The sequence below is a fragment of the Nyctereutes procyonoides genome, unplaced genomic scaffold, assembly GCF_905146905.1.
Source record: "Nyctereutes procyonoides isolate TBG_1078 unplaced genomic scaffold, NYPRO_anot_genome, whole genome shotgun sequence".
Taxonomy (NCBI): Eukaryota; Metazoa; Chordata; class Mammalia; order Carnivora; family Canidae; genus Nyctereutes; species Nyctereutes procyonoides.
The window spans coordinates 36,687,673-36,713,602 of record NW_026575146.1 but is presented as its reverse complement, the minus strand read 5'-3'; the positions used below and the strand labels follow the sequence as shown (position 1 = coordinate 36,713,602).

Genomic DNA, 25,930 nt, shown 5'->3' with positions numbered 1-25,930 from the left:
TCTGCAAAGGTTAAGGAAGCACTTGGCTGGATTATATCCTTTGGAATTTTTTTTTTCCAGTGAGCAACTGTGGGAAGAAAATTTATGAGTCCTCACATTAAACAAAGCTTATTCCTGTCATTCCACTGGACTGCTAATTTAGCTGGGGCTAGATATTCATCTATCTATATTTTTTTAAAATCAAACTTTGTAAGTATTGCTCTAATATTTTTCAGCATGTAATTTCATTGATGAAAGGTACAATGCAAACTGATTCTTACCCTTCCCCATGCACCCACTCCCCAGAAGATTTGTTTTGTTTTGTTTTGATTTGATTTTCTCTTTATCCTTCATATCTGAAATTTTACCTTGATATATCCAGGTATGCATCTTTTTTTTTATATACCTTGCTTTTCACTTGTGGACATTTTAGATCTGCAGATTCTTGCCTTTCTTTAGTACCAGAAAATTTTAAATTTACTCTGGATATTGCCATTCTCATTTTCATAAATGTCAACTATAAGATTTTGACCTCCCAGATTGGTTCAATTTTTCTCTCCCCCTGTTGCCAATGAGGGACATGAAGAACAAGGCATGTGCTTGGCTAATGTATACCACAAATCTTTCTATATCTTTGCAACTAAATTGATATGTGTACAGGTTAGCTATAGCTTCATAACAAATAACTACAAACTTCAAGGGCATTCAACAAAGGCATTCCTCGTGCAACTGCAGGTTGATTGGGAGCTGTGCCCTTGACTGGGGCAGTTCAGTTCTGCAGGTTAGTCATCTTCCTGAGGCTAGAGGGCTAGCCCTGGTTTATCTTCCTGGGGATGCTAGAAGCACAAGGCCTAATGATGTATTCACGGAAAGTTGCTTCACTTCTGCTAACATCCCACTGGTCAAAGCAAGACACTTACACCCCGGCACTGTGTGAGGGCACTGCAAAGTTACATGGCTGAATGTGTGGGTGTAGGGAAGGGTGAAAAATCAGGCCTTAGCACCATCATAGTCTGGGTGCGTTACTACCCTCCCAGAGTACTCAGGTGGCCAGCTCTGGTACCACAAGTTGAAAAAGCCTGACAGAAATGTTCTCCAGTGCACACTTGCAACTTTGTATCTACAAAGGCCCTGATATGTGACTTAAGCTAACAAAAGACCTTTTGTAACAAGAGGGCTACAATTCCATATAAATACAATTTTGTCTTGTAAATTTGCTCATGTAAACCGCATGGAAAAGATAGTGTTGGGGGACCTGGGTGGCTCAGTCAGCTGGGTGTCTGCCTTCAGCTCAGGTCATGATCCTGGAGTCCTGAGATGAAGCCCTACATAGGGTTCCTTGCTCAGTGATGAGTCTGCTTCTCTATCTGCCTTTCCTCTCCAGCTTGTGCTCACTTTCTCTCACTCTGTGTCTCCCAAATAAATAAATAATTTTTTTTTTAAAAAAAAGGTAGTCTTGGGACACCTGGGTGGCTCAGTCAGCTGGGTGTCTGCCTTCAGCTTGGGTCATGATCCAGGTCCATGGATTGAGCCCCGCATTGGGCTCCCTGCTCAGTGGGGAGCCTGCTTCTCCTTCACTCTGTGCACACACTTACTCTATCTCTCTCTCCCAAATAAATAAGTAAAATCTTAAAAATAATAAAAATAAAGATAGTCTTAGATTCATGGGAGCACAGTAAAATTCTTCTTGGGCTGACTGTAACTTGAATAGCCAGGTATTAATCATTGCCCGCAGCCTAATTATACTGGGAATAACCTGATAAACCTCTTCTTTTTTTTTTTTTGTTTAAAGATTTTATTTATTTATTCATGAGAGACACACACAGAGAGAGGCAGAGACACAAGCAGAGGGGGAAGCAGGCTCCCCGTGGGAAACCCCATGCAGGACTCGATCTCCACACTCCGGGATCACAACCTAAGCCACAGGCAGACACTCAACCACTGAGCTCCCTAGGCATCCCTGATAAACCTCTTCAACTCATGATTGCCATGTCCATAGTAATATACAAAGAAAAGGGATCCAGAATTCTCACACCAGAGGGTTGGGAGAAGCAGTCCTTTCGGAAGGCAGTGCCAAGAGACTTGCTTTGATGCTATCTCTTTTTTTTTGTTTGTTTGTTTTTAAACTATCTCTCATAGCAAGCATGATGCTTTTATGTAAAAGAGTATATGTTACATATCAATACAAAATAGCAAACACTTTTACAAAATTTGCACAAAATTGAGGAAGTTTCGATTATTCATGCAAATGGATTTTGCTATTATTACTCTCCTCTGGAACTGTTTTTGTTGACATAGGTGGTGATTTGGGAGAGCTAAACCATCTTCTAAGCACTCCTCAAGACCCCCACCATCAGCAAGCATAGAACACTGGGCAGTGTTTCCCTTTTGCATAGTATTAAAAGTGACTGAGTTACTCTGAGGTACTCATACTGACTCTCTTATGCACCACAAAAGACATAAGTTTCATTATTTTAGGCCCACAATGATTAATTATCAGCTTGATTTGGAATCAAGTTTAAAATGGGATATATAATAATATATTATTACAAAAAATACATGATTTGGCAGGGTGCCTGGCTGGAGCATTAGACTCTTGATCTCGGGGTCATGAGTTCAAGTCCCACATTAGGATAGATATTACATAGAAAAATAAAATCTTTAAAAAACTATATAATTTGGATTGTTTGAATAAAATCCAAAATAGACTAAAATGAAGCAGTTTAATTAAACAATTGATTGATAATACCTTCAACAAGCACTTAAATCTTATAAAAGGTCATTGAGCTGTCTCTTGGGATGGCTTCCTTCTTTATCACACTTAAGATCTGTGGGTATGTTGAGGGCCCCAACTATAAGCTTCTGCCAAAGGTAGTCAATATGTTTCATATCTACAGAAACTTTCTGCTATGGCTTTTTATCTTAATTATTGTCAAAGTAAGGTAAGTAAGGACAAATACATCTTTAGTTCAAGTTCTATTCCTCCTTCTGGTGTCAGAGATTAATTCTGAAGAACAGTGTCAGTTCAGTTATTTTTGATATTATTTTTCATGCTTTTTATCCAGAACTGACTTTGGATTTATAGGAAGGTTGCAAAAACAGCACAGAGAGTTTTCATATATCCCTCACTCATCTCCCTCTAATGTATAACCACAGAAAATGATCAAAACCAGAATCAACAGTAGTACAATGTTAATTTAGTACAATGTTACTACAACTATAGTAAACTACAGTTCTTTTTTTTTTCTAGGATTTTATTTATTTATTCAAGAGATACACAGAGAGAGAGGCAGAGACATAGGCAGAGGGTGAAGCAGGATCCCTACAGGGAGCCGGATGTGGGACTCCATCCTGGACCCCGGGATCATGCCCTCTGCCATAGGCAGATACTCAACCACTGAGCCATCCAGATGCTCCTAAACTACAGTTCTTATTCAAATTTCACCAATTTGTGGTGCCTGGCTGGCTTGGTCTGTAGGGCATGTGGCTCTTGATCTCAGGGTCAGGAGCTTGAGCCCCACATTGGGGGTAGAATTACTTACATAAATAAACAACTTTTTTTCACAAACTTTTTTCAGTAATACATTTTTTCTCTTCTAAAATCATATCTGGGATCTCACAGAACATTACGTTATCACTCGTGATTTATCCATACTTCCTTCTAGTCAATAATAGTTCCTCAGTGTTCCCTTGTCTTTCATGATCTTGACAGTTTGAAGAAAAATAATCATTTTTTTGGACATCCCTCAACTTGGATTTGCAACCAGCTTCTTTCACTTCACGTGTTTTTTTTTTTTTTAAGACTTTATTTATTCATGAGAGACATAGAGAGAGAGAGGCAGAGACACAGGCAGAGAGAGAAGCAGACTCCATGTGGGAAGCCCGACGCAGGACTCGATCCGGGGACTCTAGGATCATGCCCTGGGCCAAAGGCAGGCGCTAAACCGCTGAGCCACCCAGGGATCCCCACACTTCACATGTTTTAAATGCTTATCTGCGTTATAGTGTAAATCAATATTTTGTTCCTTTTTATGACTAAATAATATTCTATTCCATGGATATATGATGTGTGTAAACCACATTTTGTTTATCCATTCATCAGTTCATAGACATTTGGGTTGTTACCATTTTGTGGCTATTATTAAGAGTGGTGCTATGAAAAAAGAAAAAAAAAGAGTGGTGCTATGAGCATTCATGTATAAGTTTTTATGTGGGTATATGTTTTCATTTCTTTTGGATAATACCTAGGAATGGAATTGCTGGGTCATATAGCAACTATATGTTTAACTTTTTGAATATTGCTAAATTGTTTTCTAAAGCTACCACACCATTTTACATTCCCACCAGCAATATATGAGGATTCTAATTTTTTCAGGAACACTTGCTTTTATCTGTCTTTTTCATTATGGGTATCATGTCCCGTAGTTTTTAAGAGTTCTGTATATTGTAAAATATTTGGCCTCTTGTTTATGTATATTTTTTGAATATTTTCTCCGCAGTTGTCAATTGTTTTTTGACTTGATTCATGGAATTTTTGTCAAATTTATTAGAAATTTTATCTTCACCTTAGTGATTTAAGATGTCACCTTTGTCACACACTGTTTCCATATGTATTTGCGTCTGATTCTAACTTTTATTGTATTCCAGTGGCCCACTTGCCTATTCTTGCACCAATGCATACTGTTTTGATTATAATGACTTTTATTTATTTATTAATACCTAGTAAAGTTAGTCCCAAACTAATTTTTCTTTTTCAGTGTTTTCTTGGCCATTCCTACATGTTTGTTTTTCTATATGAATTTAGTATCAACTTGTCTGACTGTATAAAATGGTTTGCTGATTGTTTTCTTGGAACTGCATTAACTTTACAAATTAACATAGGGAGAACTTACATCTTTGGGATGTTCAGTCACTCTATCCAGGAACAGGGAATGTCTTTCTATTTGTTCAAGCCTATTTTATTGTCCTTAAGTAGTGCTTTAAGATTTTCCTCATATAGGGACACCTGGGTGGCTCAGCGGTTGAGCATCTGCTTAGGGCATGATCCCAGAGTCCCGGGATCGAGTCCCACATCAGGCTCCCTGCATGGAGCCTGCTTCTTCCTCTGCCTGTGTCTCTGCCTCTCTCTGTGTGTCTCTCATGAATAAATTAATAAAATTGTAAAAAAAAAAGTTTTCCTCATATAGCGATTATACATCTGTTGTTAAAATTAATTCTAAGTACTTAATCTTGTTTGTTTTTATAGTAAAGAGGGTTGTCTCTAACATTGTTTTCTGTTTATTGTTTGTGGATATAAAGGCTATTGATTTTTATATGTTAATGTCATATACTTCACTGAATTATTTTATTGTGTAAATTAAATTTATCATTGATTTTTTTCTGGGTTTCCAGGTATAGTATCATATCATCTGCAAATATAAATAGTTTTACTTCTTCCTTATCCATTCCAATGCCTCTAATTGATTTATCTTGTCTAATTGCATTGGCTAATACCTCTAGTACAATGTTGGATAATAGTGGATAGTGTGAATTCATGTCTTATTTCCAGTCCTAAAAGCATTGCTGGTGGCATTCGATCATTAAATAAGGAATTAGCTTTAGGAGCATGAGTGTGTGTGTGTGTGTGTGTGTGTGTGTGTGTGTGTGTGTTAAAGGGATACATGCCCCCTAATGTTTTTATAGCAGCATTATTACAATAGCCAAATGCAAATAGCCCAAGTGTCTATCAATTGATGAATGGCTAAAGAAAATATGGTATATATTAAAACAGAATTTTAGTATTACTCAGCCATCAAAATGGAATGAAATATTGCATTTTCAATGACATGGATGGAGCTAGAGAGTTTATGCTAAAAGAAATAAATCAGAGAAAGACAAATGCCATATGATTTTACTCATATGTGGAATTTAAGACACAAAACAAATGAGCAAAGGGGAAAAAAGAGAGAGGCAAGATAAGAAATAAACTCTTTAAAAAATATTTTATTTATTTATTCATGAAAGACAGAGAGAGAGAGAGAGGCAGAGACACAGGCAGAGGGAGAAGCAGACTCCATGAAGGAAGCCCGATGCAGGACTGGATCCTGAAACTCCAGGATCATGCCCTAGGCAGACTCTCAACCACTGAGCCACCCCGGCATCCCCAAGAAGTAAATTCTTTAAGTATAGAGAATGAACTGATGGTTACCAGAAAGGAGATGGGTGGGAGGATGGGTTAAATGGATGATGGGGATTAAGGAGGGCACTTGTGATGAGCACTGGGGAGTGTATGGAAATGTTGAATCACTATATTATACATCTGAAATTAATATCACACTGTATGTTAACTAACTGGAATTTAAATAAAAACTTTTTAAAAAGGTATTCTTTAATTCTTATATTTCTGAGTGTTTTCATGATAAATGGGTATCGTTTCATTCAAAGGCTTTCTCAGCTTCTATACAGACATAATATGATCTTTTCCTTTGATTTATTATTATGGTATGAATTAATTAATTTCCAAATATTAAACCAGGTTTGCATTTCTGGAATAAATCCCACTTGGTTTTGATGTTTTATTTTCTTAATGTGGCATTGAATTCTTTTTGCTAATATTTTATTTAAAATTTTTATATCAATGAACATTATGTTGGTCAATAGTTTTCTTTCTCTGCAGTGTATCTAGTTTAGATATCAGTATTATGTTTGCTTCATAAAAGAGATTAGAGGGGCACCTGGGTGGCTCAGTCAGTTCAGTGACTGTCTTTGGCTCAGGTCATTATCCCAGAGTCCTGGAATAAAGCTCTGCATGCAGCTCCCTGCTCAGCTGCTCTGCTTCTCTTTCTGCTCCTCACCTCATTTGTGCCTCTCTCTCTAGTTCTCTTTCTCTCTCTCAAATAAATAAAATCTTAAAAAAAAGAAATTAGAAAGTTTTCCTTCCTTTTAAGTGTCCTATATTAATGTTTTGGTAGAATTTTTCTGTGAAATTCTCTGGGTCTGGTGCTTTTCTTTGGGGGGGGGTAGTTACTTAATAATTTTCTGTATCTTCTATGGAAATTGATCTTTTAAATTTTTCTAATTCTAATGAGTTCAATTTTGCCAATATGAATTTCCCTAGGAAATTACCAATGTCTCTACTATTTGTTTATTTTTTTTAAGATTTTATTTCTTCATAGAGAGAGAGAGAGGCAGAGTCACAGGCTCCATGCAGGGAGCCCGACCTGGGACTCGATCCTGGGTCTCCAGGATCACACCCCAGGCTGCAGGCGGTACTAAACTGCTGTGCCACCGGGGCTGCCCTAATATTTGTTTATAAGTCATGTATGATTTCAAGTTTTTTCTTGTCTCAATGGTTACTTCCTCTTATTGAGATTCATTTAAAGTGTATTTTAAAAGAAACCAATTATGGGGTGCCTGGGTGACTCAGTCAGTTAAGTGACTCTTGATTTTGGCTCTTTTCATGATTTCAGGGTCATGGGACCAAGCTCACATTGAGCTCTGTGCTCAGCACAGAGTCTGCTTCAGGTTCTCTCCCTCTGCCCCTCCCCCTACTTGAGCTCCCCCTCTCTGAAATAAATAAGTAAATAAAATCTTTTTATAAATAAATAAACAAACAAATAAACCCCAATATGATGGGCAAAGGAACGAAAGACTTTTTCCTTCTTGGTGCACTTCTATATTACATTTCTCCCCAGTAGAAATATTCATGTAGTACTTATATAATTTTTTAAAGATTTTATTTATTTATTTCAGAGAAAGAGAAACATGAGGGAAGGGCAAGGAAGGGCAGAGGGAGAGGGAGAGAGAGGGAGAAAGCAAACTCATACTGATCATGGAACCCAATGAGGGGCTTGATCCCAGGACCCTGAGACCATGACCTGAACCAAAATCAAGTCAGCTACTCAACCAAATAAGCCACTTTTATAATTATTTATTACCCTATTTTTATATAATTGTAATATTTATAAATTTAAATATATAATTTCTTAATTTTATAAATTTATAAAATTTTATAAATTTTAATATTTATAAATTTTGACCATTAAATAAGATATTAGTTTTAGGAGCATGAGTGTGTGTGTGTGTGTGTGTGTATGTTTGTGTGTTAAAGGGATACATGCCCCTAAATAAAATAAATTTAAATATAATTTATTTATAAAATTTTACCCTATATAATTTTAATATTACCCTATTACTTATATAATTTTTAAAAAGCAATATGAACAGAAGAATAAAGTCCAAAAGGACACAGACACATGCATACACTGAGGGGTGGCCTCTAACTAATAAGAGGTCTATGGCTCATTAGCCCCCTTTGATATAAATTAACATGTCAAGATACAATTTGAATCAGTTGATTCTTTTAAAAATTACATTTGTATCTGAGACAAATTCTGGAGATGATTGCATCTCCAGATGAGCAAATTTTTAAGGGGCATGCTGTCACCCATCCCTCCAACAAAAAGGAAAGCCTCTCTGTCAGCTTAAATATAGACTCCTCCTGCAGCTCTAGCATGGTCCCCCAGTTATACCAGGTGCTTAAAAGTTGATGACTGAGGGTCATCAATCCCTCAGTTAGTTAAGCATCTGACTCTTGATTTCAACTCAGGTCTTGATCTCAGGTTTGTGAGTTCAAGCTCTGTATTGGACTTCATGCTAGCTGTGGATCCTACTTTAAAAAAAAAGTCGATGATTGATTATTACTGTGGCAAAATTATACCACCTTATGTTTTCATGATGCTTTTCAGGTGTTCAAAGCACTTCTACATATTTTCTTATTTCACCCTCACAATACCAAATTAGGTAGACTTGGTAGGGTATCTTCATTTTACAGGTGAAGGAAAAAATCTCAAAGAGCTTAAGTGGCTTTACCAAGGCCATCTGGCTGACATGGGGTGGGTTAGAACTGTCACTAAGTCCACTTCTCTTCCCTTTTATGCTATGGTGCTATTGCAGCTTGATTTCTTCTAGGACGTGTTTAAAAAAAATCACAATGTTTGCTAAATGATAATGTCAATAGCAGAGATGTTATATAGGCAAAACAATTTAGAAATTGCACTTTTAAATGCTCACTCAGCCTTAAGAGGTAATTATGTAATGACTTAGGAAACCCAGCCACTTTAGAAAACTTACTATAATGGCAAAATTATCTGTGATGCTAAGCAAAAGAATCAAGTATACTTTATTGCTTAGCATTTCTATTTAGCTGCAAGTAGAGTTTTGAGACATTCCACCCCCATCCATTCAACAAATATTTATTGAGTGCCAAGTACATGCCAATCACTTTTTTTCAGCACTGAGGATACAGCAGTGGACAAAGCAAAGTCTGTGTTCTCAGAGCTCACACTCTAGTGGAGGGAGACAGATAACAAACAAAAATAAATATACACTATGGAAAATGCTATGGAGGAAGAAATGGCTCTCTTGCTCTCTCTTGCTCACTCACTCAAACAAAATCTTTTTTTTTAAAAAAAAGAAATACTGAACATTTTATTTATTCATTTTTACCTTCATATCTTCACCACATAGACCCTGTCTTTTGTCTTTCTTTTTATAATAAATTGAATTTTTCCTTAAAGGACTAAAGCTACATAGCATGGGACTCTTGGAAACTTTAGTTAATAGGGAAAACAATCAGGAGAGATGCACTATTAACCGGACATTTGATGAGCTGAACTGCCCTTTGTGTTTCAGAAATCATACTTCTTGCTTAGAATGTTTCTTTATCTTCTTCCTTTATGCAAGGGAAATATCCAGGATACTTAATGTTTTGTGTTACTGTTATCCTCACAGTCTAATGACCTCCAAACCCAATACTCAGTGACTTAAAACAGCAGCCATATCATTACCTTATAATTCTATGGGTTGACCTAACTCAACGGGGCAATTCTGCTGGCCCCCTTGGTGTTTCCCAGCCAGGCGCATCACATAGTAGGGGAGGTTATTGTCATGTGGAAGTTTGCCAGTGATGCAGGAATGGCTGAGTCTTCCTCCTTCCCCCAAGTAGTGTTGGGCTTCTCTCTATTTGGGTTTTCCACATGGCTGCTTGGGCTTCCTCACAGCATGGCAGCTAAGTTCTAGAAGGTAATGGAAGCTGCGTTTCCTTCTAAAGGGGCCAGAATTGGCACAGCATCATCTCCACTTCATTCTATTAACAGAATCATAGCCAGTCCAGAGTCAATGAGGGAGAGGACTGCACAAGTACATGAGTAGCAAAGAATTGCAGTGCACTGAGATCCATCTTTGGAGACCAGTTATAGCCTTTTCTCATCCTGCATCATTGTTAGGTGTGTTTACTTTTGTTTATAACCAAATAGAAAGTCTACAACATATGCTGATAAAAAAATATTATGCAGGGGATCCCTGGGTGGCGCAGTGGTTTGGCGCCTGCCTTTGGCCTAGGGCGCGACCCTGGAGACCCGGGATCGAATCCCACGTCGGGCTCCCGGTGCATGGAGCCTGCTTCTCCCTCTGCCTGTGTCTCTGCCTCTCTCTCTCTCTCTCTCTCTCTCTCTCTCTCTCTCTCTCTCTCTCTGTGTGTGTGACTATCATAAATAAATAAAAATTAAAAAAAATATGCAAACACAGAGAAAGGAATGAACAACACTTTCTGACAGGGAAAAGAAATGTCTTTGAAGGAAAGGAGATTTCAAGCCAAATCTTGAATGATGGATTGTCTCCCTGGGCAGCTCAAGTAGGGTAGATGAGGCAGAGAAAATAGCGTGTATGAGCTTGCTGAAGCATAAAGGAGCCAGTAATATTTGGAGAACAGAGGACTTAGGAACATGGGAAAGGGAGGGGGAGATGGTGGGAAAAAATAAAGAGGAAAGCTAGGGTTTGATCAAGGCAGGATATTCCTGGGGCTTAGAGAGTACTTCCACTAGCTGAGAGAAAAGCCAGAACCCCCTTTGAGTTAAGTTAATTCCTCAATACACACCATCTACCTGTATTTTGGAATACACATTGAGAGTGTAGACTTTTGTTTGCCTGGGCTGGCCTGGCCCAGGTGGTTGCCATGACACTAATTTATAAATATCCTCATTCTCCTCTCCTGAGTACAGGGGATTGTGCTCCCTTAATCCCTTTGAAGATAGGGATAGCCTTAGGACTTGCTTAGTTGAAGACATGTAAGTAGAAGTGCTGAGCATGCAGAAGACTTAGAAGTCTATGAGAGAGTGTGCTCTCTTCAGCAGCACATATATGAAAATTGGAACAATACAGAGAAAATTAACATGGCTCCTGCACAAAAATGTCATGCAAGTTTGTAAAGCATTCTATATTTTTAAGAACTTATAAAACTCAACATCCAAAAAAACAAATAATCCAATTAAAAATGGACAGAATATACAAACTGATATTTCTCCAAAGAAGACGTCCAGATGGCCAATAAACACAAGAGAAGATGCTCAACATTACTTACCATCAAGGAAATGCAAATCAAAACTACAATGAGATACCATCTCACATCTGTCAGAATGGCTAAAATCAAGAACACAAGAAACAACAGGTCAAGGAACACTTGTGCATTGTTGGTGGGAATGCAAACTGGTACAGCCACTGTGGAAAACATTATGGAGATTCCTCAAGAAGTTAAGAATAGAGCTACTGTACAATCAAGTAATCACACTACTGTGTATTTACCCAAAGAATACAAGAACACGAATTCAAAGGGATACATGTACACCTATGTATAGAGCAACATTATTTGCAGTAGCTAAGGAATGGAAGCAGCCCAAGTGTCCATCCATTAATGAATGGATAAAGAAGATGTGGTGTGTATATATACGTGTGTATATACTATTCAGCCATAAAAAAAGAATAAAATCTTGCCATTTGCCATGACATGGATGGAGCTAGAGTGTATTATGCTAAGCAAAATAAGTCAGAGAAAGACAAGTACCATGTGATTTCACTCATGTGGAGTTTAACAAGGAAGAGAAAATGTAAGAGAGCAGGTGAAAGCAAGAAACAGACTCTTAATAGAACAATCTGATGGCTACCAGATGGGAAGAGGCTGGGGAGATGGGTTAAATAGGTAGTGGAGATTAAGAAGTGGACTTGAAATGATGAACACAGGGTGCTGTCTGCCATTGTTGAATCACCACATTGTTTTTGTGTTTTTGTTTTGTTTTTTAGTTTAATGTATTTTAATAGCAAACTTACAGGAACAGCACAGAAGACAGACAACATTAAAAACATGTACTTGCATGTAGGACAACTCAGAAAAGTATAGTGAATGGATGGAATCTACTGTATGATAAAAATGCTACAAACATCATTTAGTTGCCATCAATAAGAAATTTACTTGTTTAAAAAAAATCCAAATGCTGGTATTGTCCAGAAAAATTTAACAGGTTTATTTATAATTGTTATAAAGTTGAACTGCTGAAACGTGTTCACTGAAACATTTGGACTTGCATTAATGCTTTATGTCCCCGCATTTATATTAAAAATTTACACACAAATGAAAATGGAAAAACTGCCAATACCTGATTTCTGTCCCCTATTTTTCCACTTGCAATCATATACTAGGTATATGACCCCATGGGGAAAAAAAAATATCTAACGTTCAGAGAACTACCAATAACAGGAAGAAGAGAAAAAAAAATTTTTTTAAAGAATGAAATGTTTTCTATCATAGTGGATTCTTAAGCACGTTCTCCACGTATGCGGCGTGCTAGCTGGATGTCTTTTGGCATAATTGTGACACGTTTGGCATGGATAGCACACAGGTTGGTGTCTTCAAAGAGGCCCACCGGATAGGCCTCACTTGCCTCCTGCAAAGCACCAATAGCTGCACTCTGGAAGCGCAGATCTGTTCTGAAGTCCTGAGCAGTTTCTCGCACCAGACGCGAGAAAAGAAAAGTGTGCGGATCAGAAGTTCAGTGGACTTCTGATAACGTCTAATTTCACGGAGCGCCACAGTCCCAGGCCTGTAACGATGAGGTTTCTTCACCCCTCCAGTAGAGGGCGCACTCTTGCGAGCGGCTTTTGTAGCCAGTTGCTTCCTCGGTGCTTTACCACCGGTCGACTTGCGGGCAGTCTGCTTTGTAGGAGCCACGGTGCAGAGACCTCCTTACTTACCCCCTTCTCCTTCGGCTGGAGCTCGAGCGAGCTAGAGGCGGCGCTGGCGTGGGCGAGCGACCGCGGGGCGGCGGCTGCGAACACCCAATCACCACATTGTACTCCTGAAACTACTATAACACTGTATGTTAACTAAGTGGAATTAAAATTAAAATTTTTTAAATTTAAAAAAGAAGTCAATAAGAGATTCATCACATATTCTTTCCCCACCTGAGGCACCAAAGAACATGGACTGAGATGGAGGCTCCATGAGCCTGGGTCCGTGAGTAATCATGAAGAGCTTGTGCTCTGCCCTAGTCCTCAATGAACTTGCAGTGTGAATGACATAGGGATTGTTACCGCATATGTCTTAGTCTATCTTGGCATTATACTGTAGGTGGTCTTAAACAAGTTATTTGGTTTCCCTGTGTCTTAGTTTCTTTCTTTTTTAAAAATATTTTATTTATTTATGATATATATATATATATATATATATATATATATATATATAGAGAGAGAGAGAGAGAGAGAGAGAGAGAGAGAGGCAGGACACAGGCAGAGGGAGAAGCAGGCTCCATGCAGGGAGCCCGATGCGGGACTCGATCCCAGGACTCCAGGATCACGCCCTGGGCCAAAGGCAGGTGCTAAACCGCTGAGCCACCCAGGGATCCCCTTACTTTCTTTGCCTATAGAAAAGGAATAATAGTACATCCCTCTTAGGGTTATGCTGAGAATAAGTGAGTTACACATTATATTACTTTGCTAGGGCTTCCATAACAAAGTACCACAGACGAACTCAGCAGACATTTTTTTTCCACAGTTCCGGAAGCTGAAAGCCAAAATCCAAGTGTGAGCAGGATTGGTTTCCTCATGGCCTTTTTCCTTGGCTTTTGTATATGGCTGTCTTCTCCGTTCCTTCATGTGATCTTCCCTTTGTGCACATCTGTGTCCTAATCTCTTCTTCTTAGGACACCAGCCACATCGGACTAGGGTCCACCCTAGTGACCTCATTTTAATTAATTATCTCTTTAAAGACCTTCTCTCCAAATACAGTTACATTCTGATGTACTGAAGAAGAGGCCTTCAACATGTGAACTGGGGGGATGGGATACATTTCAGCCCATAACAGACATGAAAAGCATTTATAGAAGAACAGTATGTGATACATAGTAAATAGTCAATGAATTTAGCTATTATATTACTACCATTATCTTTTAAATATACTGATAAGGGATGCCTGGGTGGCTCAGTTGGTTGGGTGTCTGCCTCCAGCTCAGGTCATGATCTCAGGGTCCTGGGATGGATCTCCATGTCCCTGCTTGGTGGGGAGTCTGCTTCCCCCACTCTCTCCTTTGCCTCCCCCCCACACTCATGCTCTTTCTCTCTCAAATACATAAAATCTTAAAAAATAATAAATAAATAAATACACTGGTAAGAAAATATATTCAAGATACAGTATTACCTAAAGAAATAACATATTTTATATTATCCCTATTTATTTAATTAATTAATAAGCAATAATATTGTGCACTTGAAGAAAACAATCTTTTTTTTTAATTTTTATTTATTTATGATAGTCATACAGAGAGAGAGAGAGAGAGAGAGAGGCAGAGACATAGGCAGAGGGAGAAGCAGGCTCCATGTACCGGGAGCCCGACGTGGGATTCGATCCCGGGTCTCCAGGATTGCGCCCTGGGCCAAAGGCAGGCGCCAAACCGCTGCACCACCCAGGGATCCCTGAAGAAAACAATCTAAACAATATACCATCTGAAAAGGCTGTATACTATACAATTCCAACTATACGACATTCTGGAAAAGGCAAAACTATGGAGACATTAAAAAGATCAGTAGTTGTCAAAGATTGTGGGAAGGAAGGAATAGATGGAGTACAAAGGATTTTTAGGATTTTAGAGCAGTAAAACCTGTATGAAACTGTATGATGCTATAATGGTGGATACATGTCATTAAACATTTGCCAAAAACCATAAAATGTGCAACACCAAGAACCTTAATGTAAACAATGGAGGTTGGGTGATAATGACACATCAATGTGGATTCACTAATTTGTAGACTATATTTTGCACACTACATTTGCAGTGTAACAAGCATATCACTCTGGTGGAAGTTGCTGACAGTGGGAGGGGTTTTGTTTCCTGAGGGGCAGGGAGGAATATGGGAAATCTTAGTACTTTTTGCTCAATTTTGCTATGAATCTAAAGTTGCTTAAAAATAAAATTTTAAAAAAATTAAAATACACAAAAAAGCCAAATTGTAATTATTTGGGGTGGGGAGGGATTAAGGGACAAATTATGAGGATTTTTCCATTACATATTTTTGTGATTGAGTTTCTTAAATTTTTTTGTGTTGTAAATGTATAATCAGAAACAAATATATAAGAAAACAAAAGTAAAGGATGGCCGACTCCTTTGGGATGAATAATAAAAAAACAAAGATGGCAGAATCCACACTCCATATTTCTGTCTCATGAGGCCTAATACACAGCTGATGCTCAATAGAAGTTGACATGATCTTCAAGTGCTTGTTAATGGTCTCAGCCAGCATACCACCTCCAAGAGATGCCCAGGGCCCAAGGCTCCATTCCCTCCAAACCAACCATTGCCCATTTGCCAATGACCCCTGATTGGGACTAATTACTTCAAAGGACATAATGGGGACTTGCAGGTCTTTGTTCCTGAGAGAGGAGAGAGGTATTCAGATATCTACCGGAATGGTCCTCAAAGGGGGGCCAGCAGGCCTGGAACTGGCAGGGCAGGAACCTCTGACAGGGCCCTGAGAGACCACTGGGCATGATGAGGATTTTGAGCCAATACAGGAGACAGCAAGCCTATTGGGGTTTTTCTCTTGTTAATTGTATTCTTTCTGAAATGTGATAGCAGCTTGGACTTGGACTTGGGGTCTGGTTTCTAATTCCAGTTTTATTACTCACTGCTTCTGGGACTTGGAAAAACCATTCAGTCTTTTTCAGTATCATTTCCTAAGAGGTCCCTGGCATAATGTGCGTACTCTGCTGATTAAGGGATAGAGGTCTGTCTGCAAGAAACGAACAGCACTAGGGTGAATTTGAGGGATTTCCAGGTAGGAACTGAGAGGTATAAAAAGCGGAAGAAAGGCAGGACAAAACAAGGCTTCCATGCAATAGACAGGACCTCTGGGGCCTTTTGTTCTGTTTTCCAATATCCATAAATGTGGAATCTAATATAACAATACAAATTTTAAAATATTCCCAAGGAGAATAAGAGAATCTCTCAAGGGTATAAAAATAGACTCCTGAGGTGTCAAGTAAAGAAGAAGCTGGAAAAGCCCTAGTGGTCCTGGAGGTGTCAGGGCAGAGGTCTGTTACAATGGCTGAGGGCTTGGGTTTTGATGACCATTCGGAGGTGGGAGATGATGCCTAGGTGTAGGAAAATTTCTTAAATAGAAGTTCTCTCTGGTAGTTATAGTGATTCTTAGAAAAGCAGCTGTGGCCAACAGTAAAGGAAACTTTTAGCCACCTCTGAGTGATCCAGGCAGCTGCTGACTTCCATAGCATTTCCCCAAGCCAACTGTAGCTTTGATTGATTAATCCAAGAATGGATGTAAATCTCATGTCCACCTCCTCATTTTAACACCTTCTTCTACTAATCACTCAAGTGTTCAAATCTATGTCTAGAGTCATGCATACCAGCATTATTTGGGATGGCAAGACATGGTAAATACAAAGCATTCATTAGTAGAAAGCTGGTCAAGTATGCGATAGTGTGCAGGTATTGACTTAATGCCACATGGCCCAGGTACACCCTTTATTGCCTTCTCTTCAATAATGGATCTGGGCCCCTAAATAGCTTTTCTTTGCCAACATAAAATGTTAGGCTCCATTAACAGAGAGTGCTGGAAGGACATTGAAAGAAAAAGAGCTTTTCTCTTCCTAGGTCTCAGGTATATTATCACCAGACTCAGGCAGAGTGTGCTTTTTCTCCAGTACCAAACTCCAAGTGGTGTTTTCTCTACTATATGCTAGGCCTCTGGTTTTTTTTTTCCAGCTTTCCAGGGGCAATGGCAGGATAGCTAGAAGCCCAGAATGCATGCATCTGTTCCACCCAGGTGCCTGCTTTTGGTATCCTCTTCTCTGCCCCTTCTGTGCACACACCAGGGCCTGTGCAACTGGCCATATCATGTGCCAGCCAAGCCAATTTTATTGCAGGCAGTGTCCTGGAGACTCCCGTCACCCCACCTCCCAGAGCTGCACGTAGAAGTATGCTCCATTCCTGCAAAGCAACTCAACAATGGCACCTGACTTGCCTGGTACATTCCTTCCCGTGTCAGCCTGGACTCTTCTGAGGCCTGGAGTGCTGCTCCTGCCTTCCCAGTAAATGTAGGCCATCCCAGCCTGACAACTCAGCGAACTTCTCCACCATTCAGTTCACTCTGACCACACCTTCCTCAAGGAAGTCTGAATACCTTTCCAACTTTGTCCTTTCTTAGGTACCCACCCTTAGTCCTAAAGTATTTTTTTTTGAAGATTTTATTTAGGGGGTCCGGGGTGACTCAGTCAGTTAAGTGTCTGACTTCAGATTAGGTCATGATCCTGGGGTCCTGAGATGGAGCCCCACGTCAGGCTCTGTGCTTTAGCAGGGAGCCTGCTTCTCTCACTGCTTGTGCTCTCTCTCTTACTCTCAAATAAATAAAGATTTTATTTATTTACAAGGGAAAGGCATGGGGAGGAGGACAAGCAGACTCCCCACTGAGCAGGGAGCCCATTACAGGGCTCAATCCCACAACCCCGGGATCATGACCTAAGGTGAAGGCAGATGCTTAACTGGCTGAGCCACCCAGGTGTCCCCTAAAGTACCCTTTTTAGAATTTCTTTTCTTTCTTCTATTTTTATCAAAGTATAGTTGAGAATATTAGTTTCTTGTGTATGACATAGTGATTCAACAAGTTTATACATTGTGTAGGCTCCCCATGAGTGTAGCTGCTGTCTGTCACCACACAACACTGCTACAGTACCACTGACTACGTTCCCTATGCTGTACCTTTTATCCCTCTGACATTTCCTGACAGGAAGTCTGTACCTTCCACTCTCCTTTACCCATTTTCCCCATCCCTCCCCTCTGGCAACCATCAGTTTATTCTCTGTATTCAGGTCTGTTTCTTATTCATTTGTTTTGTTTTTTTTTTTTTTAGATTCCACATATAAGTCAGGTCATATGGTATTTGTCTTTCTCTGACTTATTTCGTTTAGCATAATACCCTTTAGGTCCATCCATGTTTTTACAAATGGCAAAGTCTCATTCTTTGTATTTTCCTATCTTTACAGTTACTTTCCTATCACAGCTTAATAATTCTCTATATTAAGTCTCCCGTTTATATTACTGTGTATTCCTGTTTTCTGATTGGACTCAGACATATGTAAAGCATTAACACACAACATAATATATTGTGGCCATTAAAATAATGATGTGGATATATATTTTTTTAAGATGTTATTTGTTTATTCATGAGAGACACAGAGAGAAAGGCAGAGAGAGAAGCAGGATCCATGCAGGGAGCCTAAGGTGGGACTCGATCCCAGGACCCCGGGATCACACTCTGAGCCAAAGGCAGACGCCCAACTGCTGATCCACCCAGGTGTCCTTGTAAATATATTTATTGATACAGAACTGTGTCTATGACATTGCTGAGTAAGAAAAGTAGAGACATAAAATTATGTGTGTATACGTGCATGAAGTCTAGAAGGGTGTCAGAAACTGTCAGTGGATATTTCCAGGTAATGAGATTTTATGAATTTTACTGTCTTTGTACTGTTCTTAGTTTTACTTTCATCCCATGAGTGTGTATAATTTCACTAAAAGCAATAAAGTTAATTCCTTCTAACCCTCAAAAAACTCAATACATGCCCTGGCTCTTTTGGTTCTGGCACCGATTCCAATGCGTGTAGGAGTCCCACACAGCACCTAGCTTTTCTCCAGATGCCAACAGAGTGTCTGAGAATTCAACTGAATTCTGTCACTATCTACCCAGGAACAGCTTCTGATTCCCCAGAAATAGCATATATCCCACAGGTTAAGGGTTCAGTCCTATAAGACTGTTTTCTGTTCCAGATGCCAGTCACAAGTGCTAGTTGTCATCTATGCTTCTGGCTATAAATCAGAACCTTCCTCAGGTTCAATTAATTTGCTAGAGAAGCACAGGACTCAGAGAAATACATTACTTACTAGATTTCTGGTTTATTATAAAAGGATACAATTCAGGAACAGCCAGGTATTAGAGATGGATAGGCCAAGGTACAGGCAAAGGAGAGCTTCCATGCCCTGTCTAGGCACACCAGTCTCCCCAAATCTCCACATGTTCATCAATTCGGAGGCTCTCTCAATGTCATCCTTTTGGGTGTTTGTGGAGGCTTTATTACATAGGCATGATTGATTAAATCATTGGCCACTGGTGATTGATTCAACTTCCAGCTCCCCTGCTCTCCCAGAGGTCAGGGGTGGGAATCCAAGTTCCAAATCTTAAATCACATGGATGGCTCCATTGCCAACCAACCTTGCTACCAAATTCTGAGGATCTGGGAGCCATGAGCCAGGAGTTGTGAACAAGGACCAAATATACATGAGAAATGTCATCTAAATGGCCAAATATTTTTTTATACATCACAATATTGCACTGGTGGCACCTTTGGTTTTAAAAAGGTAAAGTCCAAACTCCCTACCACAGTTTATGAAGTAATTCAAGGTCTCACCCCTCTTTATTGGTATAGCCCCATATTCTGTCATTCTACACGGAAATTCAAATTAATCTGAAGGTCAATCATTCATCAAACCTGGCCTAAAACTCCCTCCTTTTTGGGATCTTTTCCAATTCATTCCCCTTATCCTTGTGTTAGGGTGTTAAATTCATCAAGGGTTATATGGCTAAGGACCTTTCAGTGGGAGAGGTGGTCTGAGACTCTGCAGGTGCAGAATCTCTGTCCTTCCTTGGGGAGGTCGGCTCTTTTTCATCATAAGCTTCTGAGCACCCTGAATGTACCAGCTTTTAAATAAGACTGAACTGTCTCAGCGACAAAGGACAAGCAGGCTTCCAGCAGATGATACTGACAGATCCAATTGCTGGCTTTGTATTTGTACTTCAGCTCAGTGCTTCTCAAATTTTACTGTGCACAGACATCCTTCAGGGTTGTTGTAAAGTGCAGGTTCTGATTCAGTAGCTCAGAGGTAGGCCCAAGATCATGCATTTCTAACAAGTTCCTGAGGGATGTGCATCCTTAGACAATAAAGTATTAGCTTATTTTTAAATACATTTTTGAAATATAATCTAAGTAGAAAAGCAGCCCTATTTCAACATCTTAGTCAACTCCACCTTAGCATGGACACAATACAGCTTTCACCCCACAAACTGATATGAGGGGAGACGGTCTCAGTAAGGCATTTTTCTATTGGTGATAAAATTATGGACCTCCACTCAACTCCTCTTTAGGGCCTCACCTGCACATAATGTCTGCCCTCTGCTCATATTGTTTTGTTTGTTTGTTTGTTTGTTTGTTTAGAGAGAGAGAGAGAACACATGCACACACAAGTGGTGGAGAGGGAGAAGCAGGCTACCCACTGAGCAGGGAGCCCGATGTAGGGCTTGATCCCAGGACCCTGGGACCATGACCTGAGCCGAAGGCAGACAATTAACCAACTGAGCCACCCAGGTGCCCCTAATATAGCTTTTTAAGAAGAGAAGCCATGTCCTGCTCATATCTCAGCTTTTAGTTCACCACTTAGAGGGAAGCATAATGGTTCGAAGTGCCAGTCTGCCTGTGTTCATGTCCCAACTCATGCCCACTTACTGAGGTACTTCTCTTACTATAAGATGGGGGTAGTAGAAGCATCTACCCCTTCAGGTTGTTTTAAGGATTAAATGAACAGAATTAGAATGATGGCTGGTGCCTAGCAAGCATTATGAAACAATTTGGCTGTGATTATTAGTGAATGTGTAGAATAAGGAATCTTTCAGAAATAGTATCACATCCATTTGCTCATGTAGAATGTATCAGTTAATTTTCACACGTTAATTAATGTGTCGCATTTTTATTTTTAACATGTGCAAAATTATTTGTCAGGAGCACATGGATGCAAACAAGAAACTCATTCATTCACACAACAAATATTTCCTGAATGAAGGGCACCTCTGCAGGCACTGAAGATGAGGCCAGGAAGAGGAAAGAAGGGATACAGAAATGAGCTAAATACAACTTCTGGCCTGAAGGGAGAGAAATAAGAAGAAAAATTTACAATGCAGGGTACAAGAGTCCAATGCTACAAGAGGCACAGCAATAATATGTTCTTGCTAGTCGTCACTGGGGAGGATTCTGTGTGTTTCCTGCCCAGCATCTATTCCTATATGTAAGTATTAGAAACCATTAGAACCACCCCCCTTTCAGTCTGTCCCAGCATTCAGGGAGTTGACTACAATTAGACCCCAGCACAGCCTTGTGACCCAGGCCTGGCCGATCAGAGAATTAAATGCCCTTCACTATAGCAACTGGTTCAAAGGTGTACACATGACCAAAGATAGGCCAGCGATTCAATTCTGGTGTTCCTGAATAAATGTGGAGCTAAAAAGGTCTAAATTCCAAATTATGTTATTTAGCTTTGGCTAAAGTTTCAACCAAGAACGAGCTTTTAAAGGTAAGAACTTAGAATAAAATTCTGTTCTATTAGCACAGTGAGGATATAAACAACTCTGCTAGCCAGTCCCTTCCTGCCATAAGAAAAAAAGCTAGAGAGAACCTCAGTGATACCAAGGCTACAAATATTAGTAGGTTGGGTACAGGTCCTTTCTGGATTTAAATATTCTGTATCTGGTCATCCTGAGTGGATTTTGGCTTGCACAATGTTCTGTTGCATCCTTATTGTTAATGCTTTATAGTTCTACAACCACTAATTTTGAGAATATATATTCACTTTATTCATTTCCTGTGGGAAACTGAATTTAAATTCACTAATCAGTCTTTTAACAACTAGATCAGGAACTTTATTGATCTTATTACAATTGACTCAAATACATAAAAATATAAGATCCTCTTAGAATTAAGAAAAATATTTTTGTTTTTATATAAGTAGAAAGAATTGTAAGATAACATAATTTTTTTATCCTTTTCAATTTACTTCTTTGCTTTTATCTTCCCATCAACCATATGAGGAACACAGTGCTGATTATAATCATCCTAATTTTATTGAGGAGAAAGCAGACAAAGCAGTAGTGGTAATCCATTGGCAAAACAAAGTACATAGAAGGCAACTCATTGGTGATTCACAAAAACTCAAACTCTTTACAGCTTGACTGGCCCCTGTGCCCTGGTCCTTACCTAAGCATCGTTCCCTGCATGTAACTGAAAGTAATACAGCTAGGCATTTTTAAACTCTGGACTGAACTTTCTGTGAATTTCAAGTCAATCTGGGAGATTTTAGTGTATTTTATTTTGCTGTTCCTAGTGCAATTTGTATATTAAGTAACTCAAAGTAATTAGCATTTTGTAAGTAGTTATATCTTACTGCATTTCCACTAGTGCCAATAGATAACTGCTACGGAAGGGCTGGTAGTATTATTCATTTTCCACACCCCACTGCTTTTTTGGTATGCTTTGTTTTCTAAGTTATATGGGGGTGTGTGATTTCTGTTATTATAATTACTAAAGACGGTTTTTAAATCTTGGATGATTAAAAATATCAGTCTACTAAATTGACCACATTAAATGCAATGTTACAAATAACTCAGGCTAATATGGTAGCCAAAATTCCAGGAGTACATTTAAGGATGCAATCTCCCCGCAGAAAAATAGAGAAAATTATGAGGTTGCTTAATAAGTTACCAGTTACCATCAGTAAATTCTATGGGAATCAATAGTCCCAGAGGAAGCCCATGGCCAGCTAAGGCCAGCCAGAGGCTACTCATGTCTATTTCAGTGGTTCTAAACCTAAAGCAACTAGGATTGGTTGACTTACATGTTTTAGGCAGCTATGATTTGGAAATTAGGATGCAGTGCTCACAGGGCATGCCTTAAGAACTTGCTATAGTTGGCTATAGCAGAAATAGGACGGAAATGGGGGAGTGGGCTGTTTCCAGATGTCCAGTAGAAAGATGACAGGTCCTCTCTCAAGTGGTAACAGTTCTTTGGTATTGTTCTTGATGATGGGCAGCTTAAAGATGCCAAAGACAACTCTGGCTTGAAGCAGGGCTTCTCACAGTATGATCTCTGGCGCATGTGGTGATTCTGTTGCGTGAAGAATCTTTGGAAATTTCATCCACCTCATAATAATGAGGTCTCATAGGACTCTACCTGGTCTTAAGTCTGATTCAAAATGATGACAATATACTAATAATGATGATAATGACTTTTATTGAGGACTTAGTTTGTGCCAAGCATGGTGCCAAATGCTTCTATGCATTATCTGACCCAGTCTTCACAATAACCCCCTGAAGTAAGTATCACTATTTTTTCTCCAATTTACAGATGAGAAAACTGAGGCACAGAAATAAGGAACATGTCCAAAATCACAAAGTTAATTAGTGGTAGAGCCAAGATTCACATCATGATCTAACTCCAAAATGTATGCTTTAAAAATTGTGGTAAGAGGGGATCCCTGGGTGGCGCAGTGGTTTAGCACCTGCCTTTGGCCCAGGGCGCGATCCTGGAGACCCGGGATCGAATCCCACATCGGGCTCCCGGTGCATGGAGCCTGCTTCTCCCTCTGCCTGTGTCTCTGCCTCTCTCTCTCTCTCTCTCTGTGACCTAAATAAATAAATAAATAAATTAATTAATTAATTAAAAAAATTGTGGTAAGATACATATAACATTTACCATTGTAGCCTTTTTTTACATTCATTCATTCCACAAAGGAAAGAACACATCTCCATGTGTACAGGCATGCTCATGTTCCCATGTAACAGAGCTTGCTGAAATTTACAGCCAGACCAACATTCTATCTGATGTGTACTCCCAAGTAAAGCTGGTTTATGAGGACTATGAGCAGGTGCAGGACTTGCTTTCAAAGCTTTCCTTCCTTTATCAGCACTCCTGATTTTATAAACTCATCAACCTCATTCTTACCCAAATATCCTGATGAATTTGGGCATAGTAGGGCTTCATGGGGACCCAAACATTTTTAACAAAGCTTTGAAGCATCTCAGCACAGGATCCCTGGCTCAGGCAGCCTCCACCCACAGGGCCAATGACTCCCAAAGTCCACCGAGAGCACTAGTATGGCCATTTTAAAGTGACATTTAATACATTCACATTTTGTACAACCATCACCACTACAAATTCCAGAAAATTTTCATCACTCCAAAAGGCAACCTCATGCCCATTACATGGTCACTTCCTGTCCCTTCTACCCTGAACTCCTGGGAACCACTAATGTGCTTTCTATCTCTATGGATTTGCCTATGCTGGACATTTTATATAAATGGATTCATATTATATGTAGCTTTTTGTGTTTGGCTTCTTTCAGTTAGCATAATGTTTTCAAGGTTCATTCATGTTGTAAGAGGTAATAGTATCTCATTCCCTTTTATAGCCAAGTATCAATCCACTGTACCACATTTTGTTTACCCATAAATTGATGTACATTTGGGTGGTTTCCACCTTTTGGCTATTGTGAGTAGTGCTGCTATGAACATCCATGTGTAAGTTTTCATTTGAACACCTGGTCTCAATTCTTTTGGGTAAAAAGAATAGGCTTTTGATTATAAACCTCTGCTGATTCCAAAAAGGAGATGACCAAATATCTTAAAATTTTCATTCATTCAACAAAAACTGAGAATCTACACATCATTACCTAGAATGCTAATACTGGTAATATAAATTGCAATGAATAAGAATGAGGTGAATGACAGGTATCATGCCTGTCCTCCTTGGGAATGACAGAAAATTGAGTAAAACATGAATCTGGCAGCAGTCAGGCTTACGGGTTCCTTTCCCATTTGCTATGAAAGGAAAACAAAAGCTGGTGATAACACAGCTGAGCAAGATGCTCTAATGGGATGCTTTTGAATCAACAAATATAACTAAGAGTAGATTAAGCTATGTTATTTATCATCTTATATAATAAGTCTGAGGTAGGGAGTTTCCCCAATGGGACAGGTCAGCAGCTCAACAACACCAAGGAGTTAGGTTTTCTCCATCCTTCTGCTCTGCCAGGCTCATAGTCACAATAAGAGACAGCAGCCCTAGGCATTATGTCCTTTTCACATATAACAAAGAGCAAAGAACAGAGGTGGGAAATGGCAGATCCCTTCTCAATCCCTTTTTAGATATAAGAAAAATGTTCCCAGGAGTCCTCCAGAATACTTCCCTCAGGGAAGATCTGCACCAAGAGCCTATTCCTACACTAATCATTGGCAGGAGAATGGAATTACAGTGCATGATTTAAGATTAATCAAGTTTGAGGCTAGAAGGGGGCCCAGCTTCCCCTGGCCCATACAGGCACCTGATACCATAACAAAACACAGGTTCTGGGGGAAAATGTAAGAGGAAAAGGAAGGGCTATGAGACAAGCAGCTGGGTGCCAGGCAAAACTTCCTGGAGGATTGTCCACTTCAGAGTTCTCTGAGCTCCAGGCCTTAAATGAAAACAAACAAATGAAACATGTCCAGAACTGATTTCATGATTCTCATCAAAATGGTCTCTTACCGTGCTCTATTTCCTCGGAATGCACCACCATGGCAGCTGCACAAGCCAGAAATCTAGGAGTCATCATACCCTCTTCTTCTTCCTCAACACCCGTACCTACTGCGTCACCAAGTCCTGTTGATACAACCTCCAGAATAGCTCTTGAATCTACTGATCCCTTCCCCTCCACTGCCACCATTCTAATTCAAGTCACATGCATCAACTCTTCCCTGGAGCTCTGCGACAATCTTTTGC

At 39.5% G+C, this 25,930-nt stretch overlaps 1 non-coding gene and 2 pseudogenes across 1 annotated transcript; 1 reads left to right on the top strand and 2 right to left on the bottom strand.

The window, feature by feature from the left end:
- The first annotated feature begins 11,134 nt into the window (after positions 1 to 11,134).
- On the top strand, positions 11,135 to 11,241 carry LOC129501149 (U6 spliceosomal RNA). The gene has a single exon (XR_008662689.1). It is a non-coding gene; the product is annotated as a U6 spliceosomal RNA (small nuclear RNA).
- A 1,332-nt stretch (positions 11,242 to 12,573) lies between these two features.
- On the bottom strand, positions 12,574 to 13,941 carry LOC129499991 (histone H3.3A-like; annotated as a pseudogene).
- Positions 13,942 to 21,157: 7,216 nt separating this feature from the next.
- On the bottom strand, positions 21,158 to 24,190 carry LOC129499990 (ATP synthase subunit ATP5MJ, mitochondrial-like; annotated as a pseudogene).
- Positions 24,191 to 25,930: the final 1,740 nt, after the last annotated feature.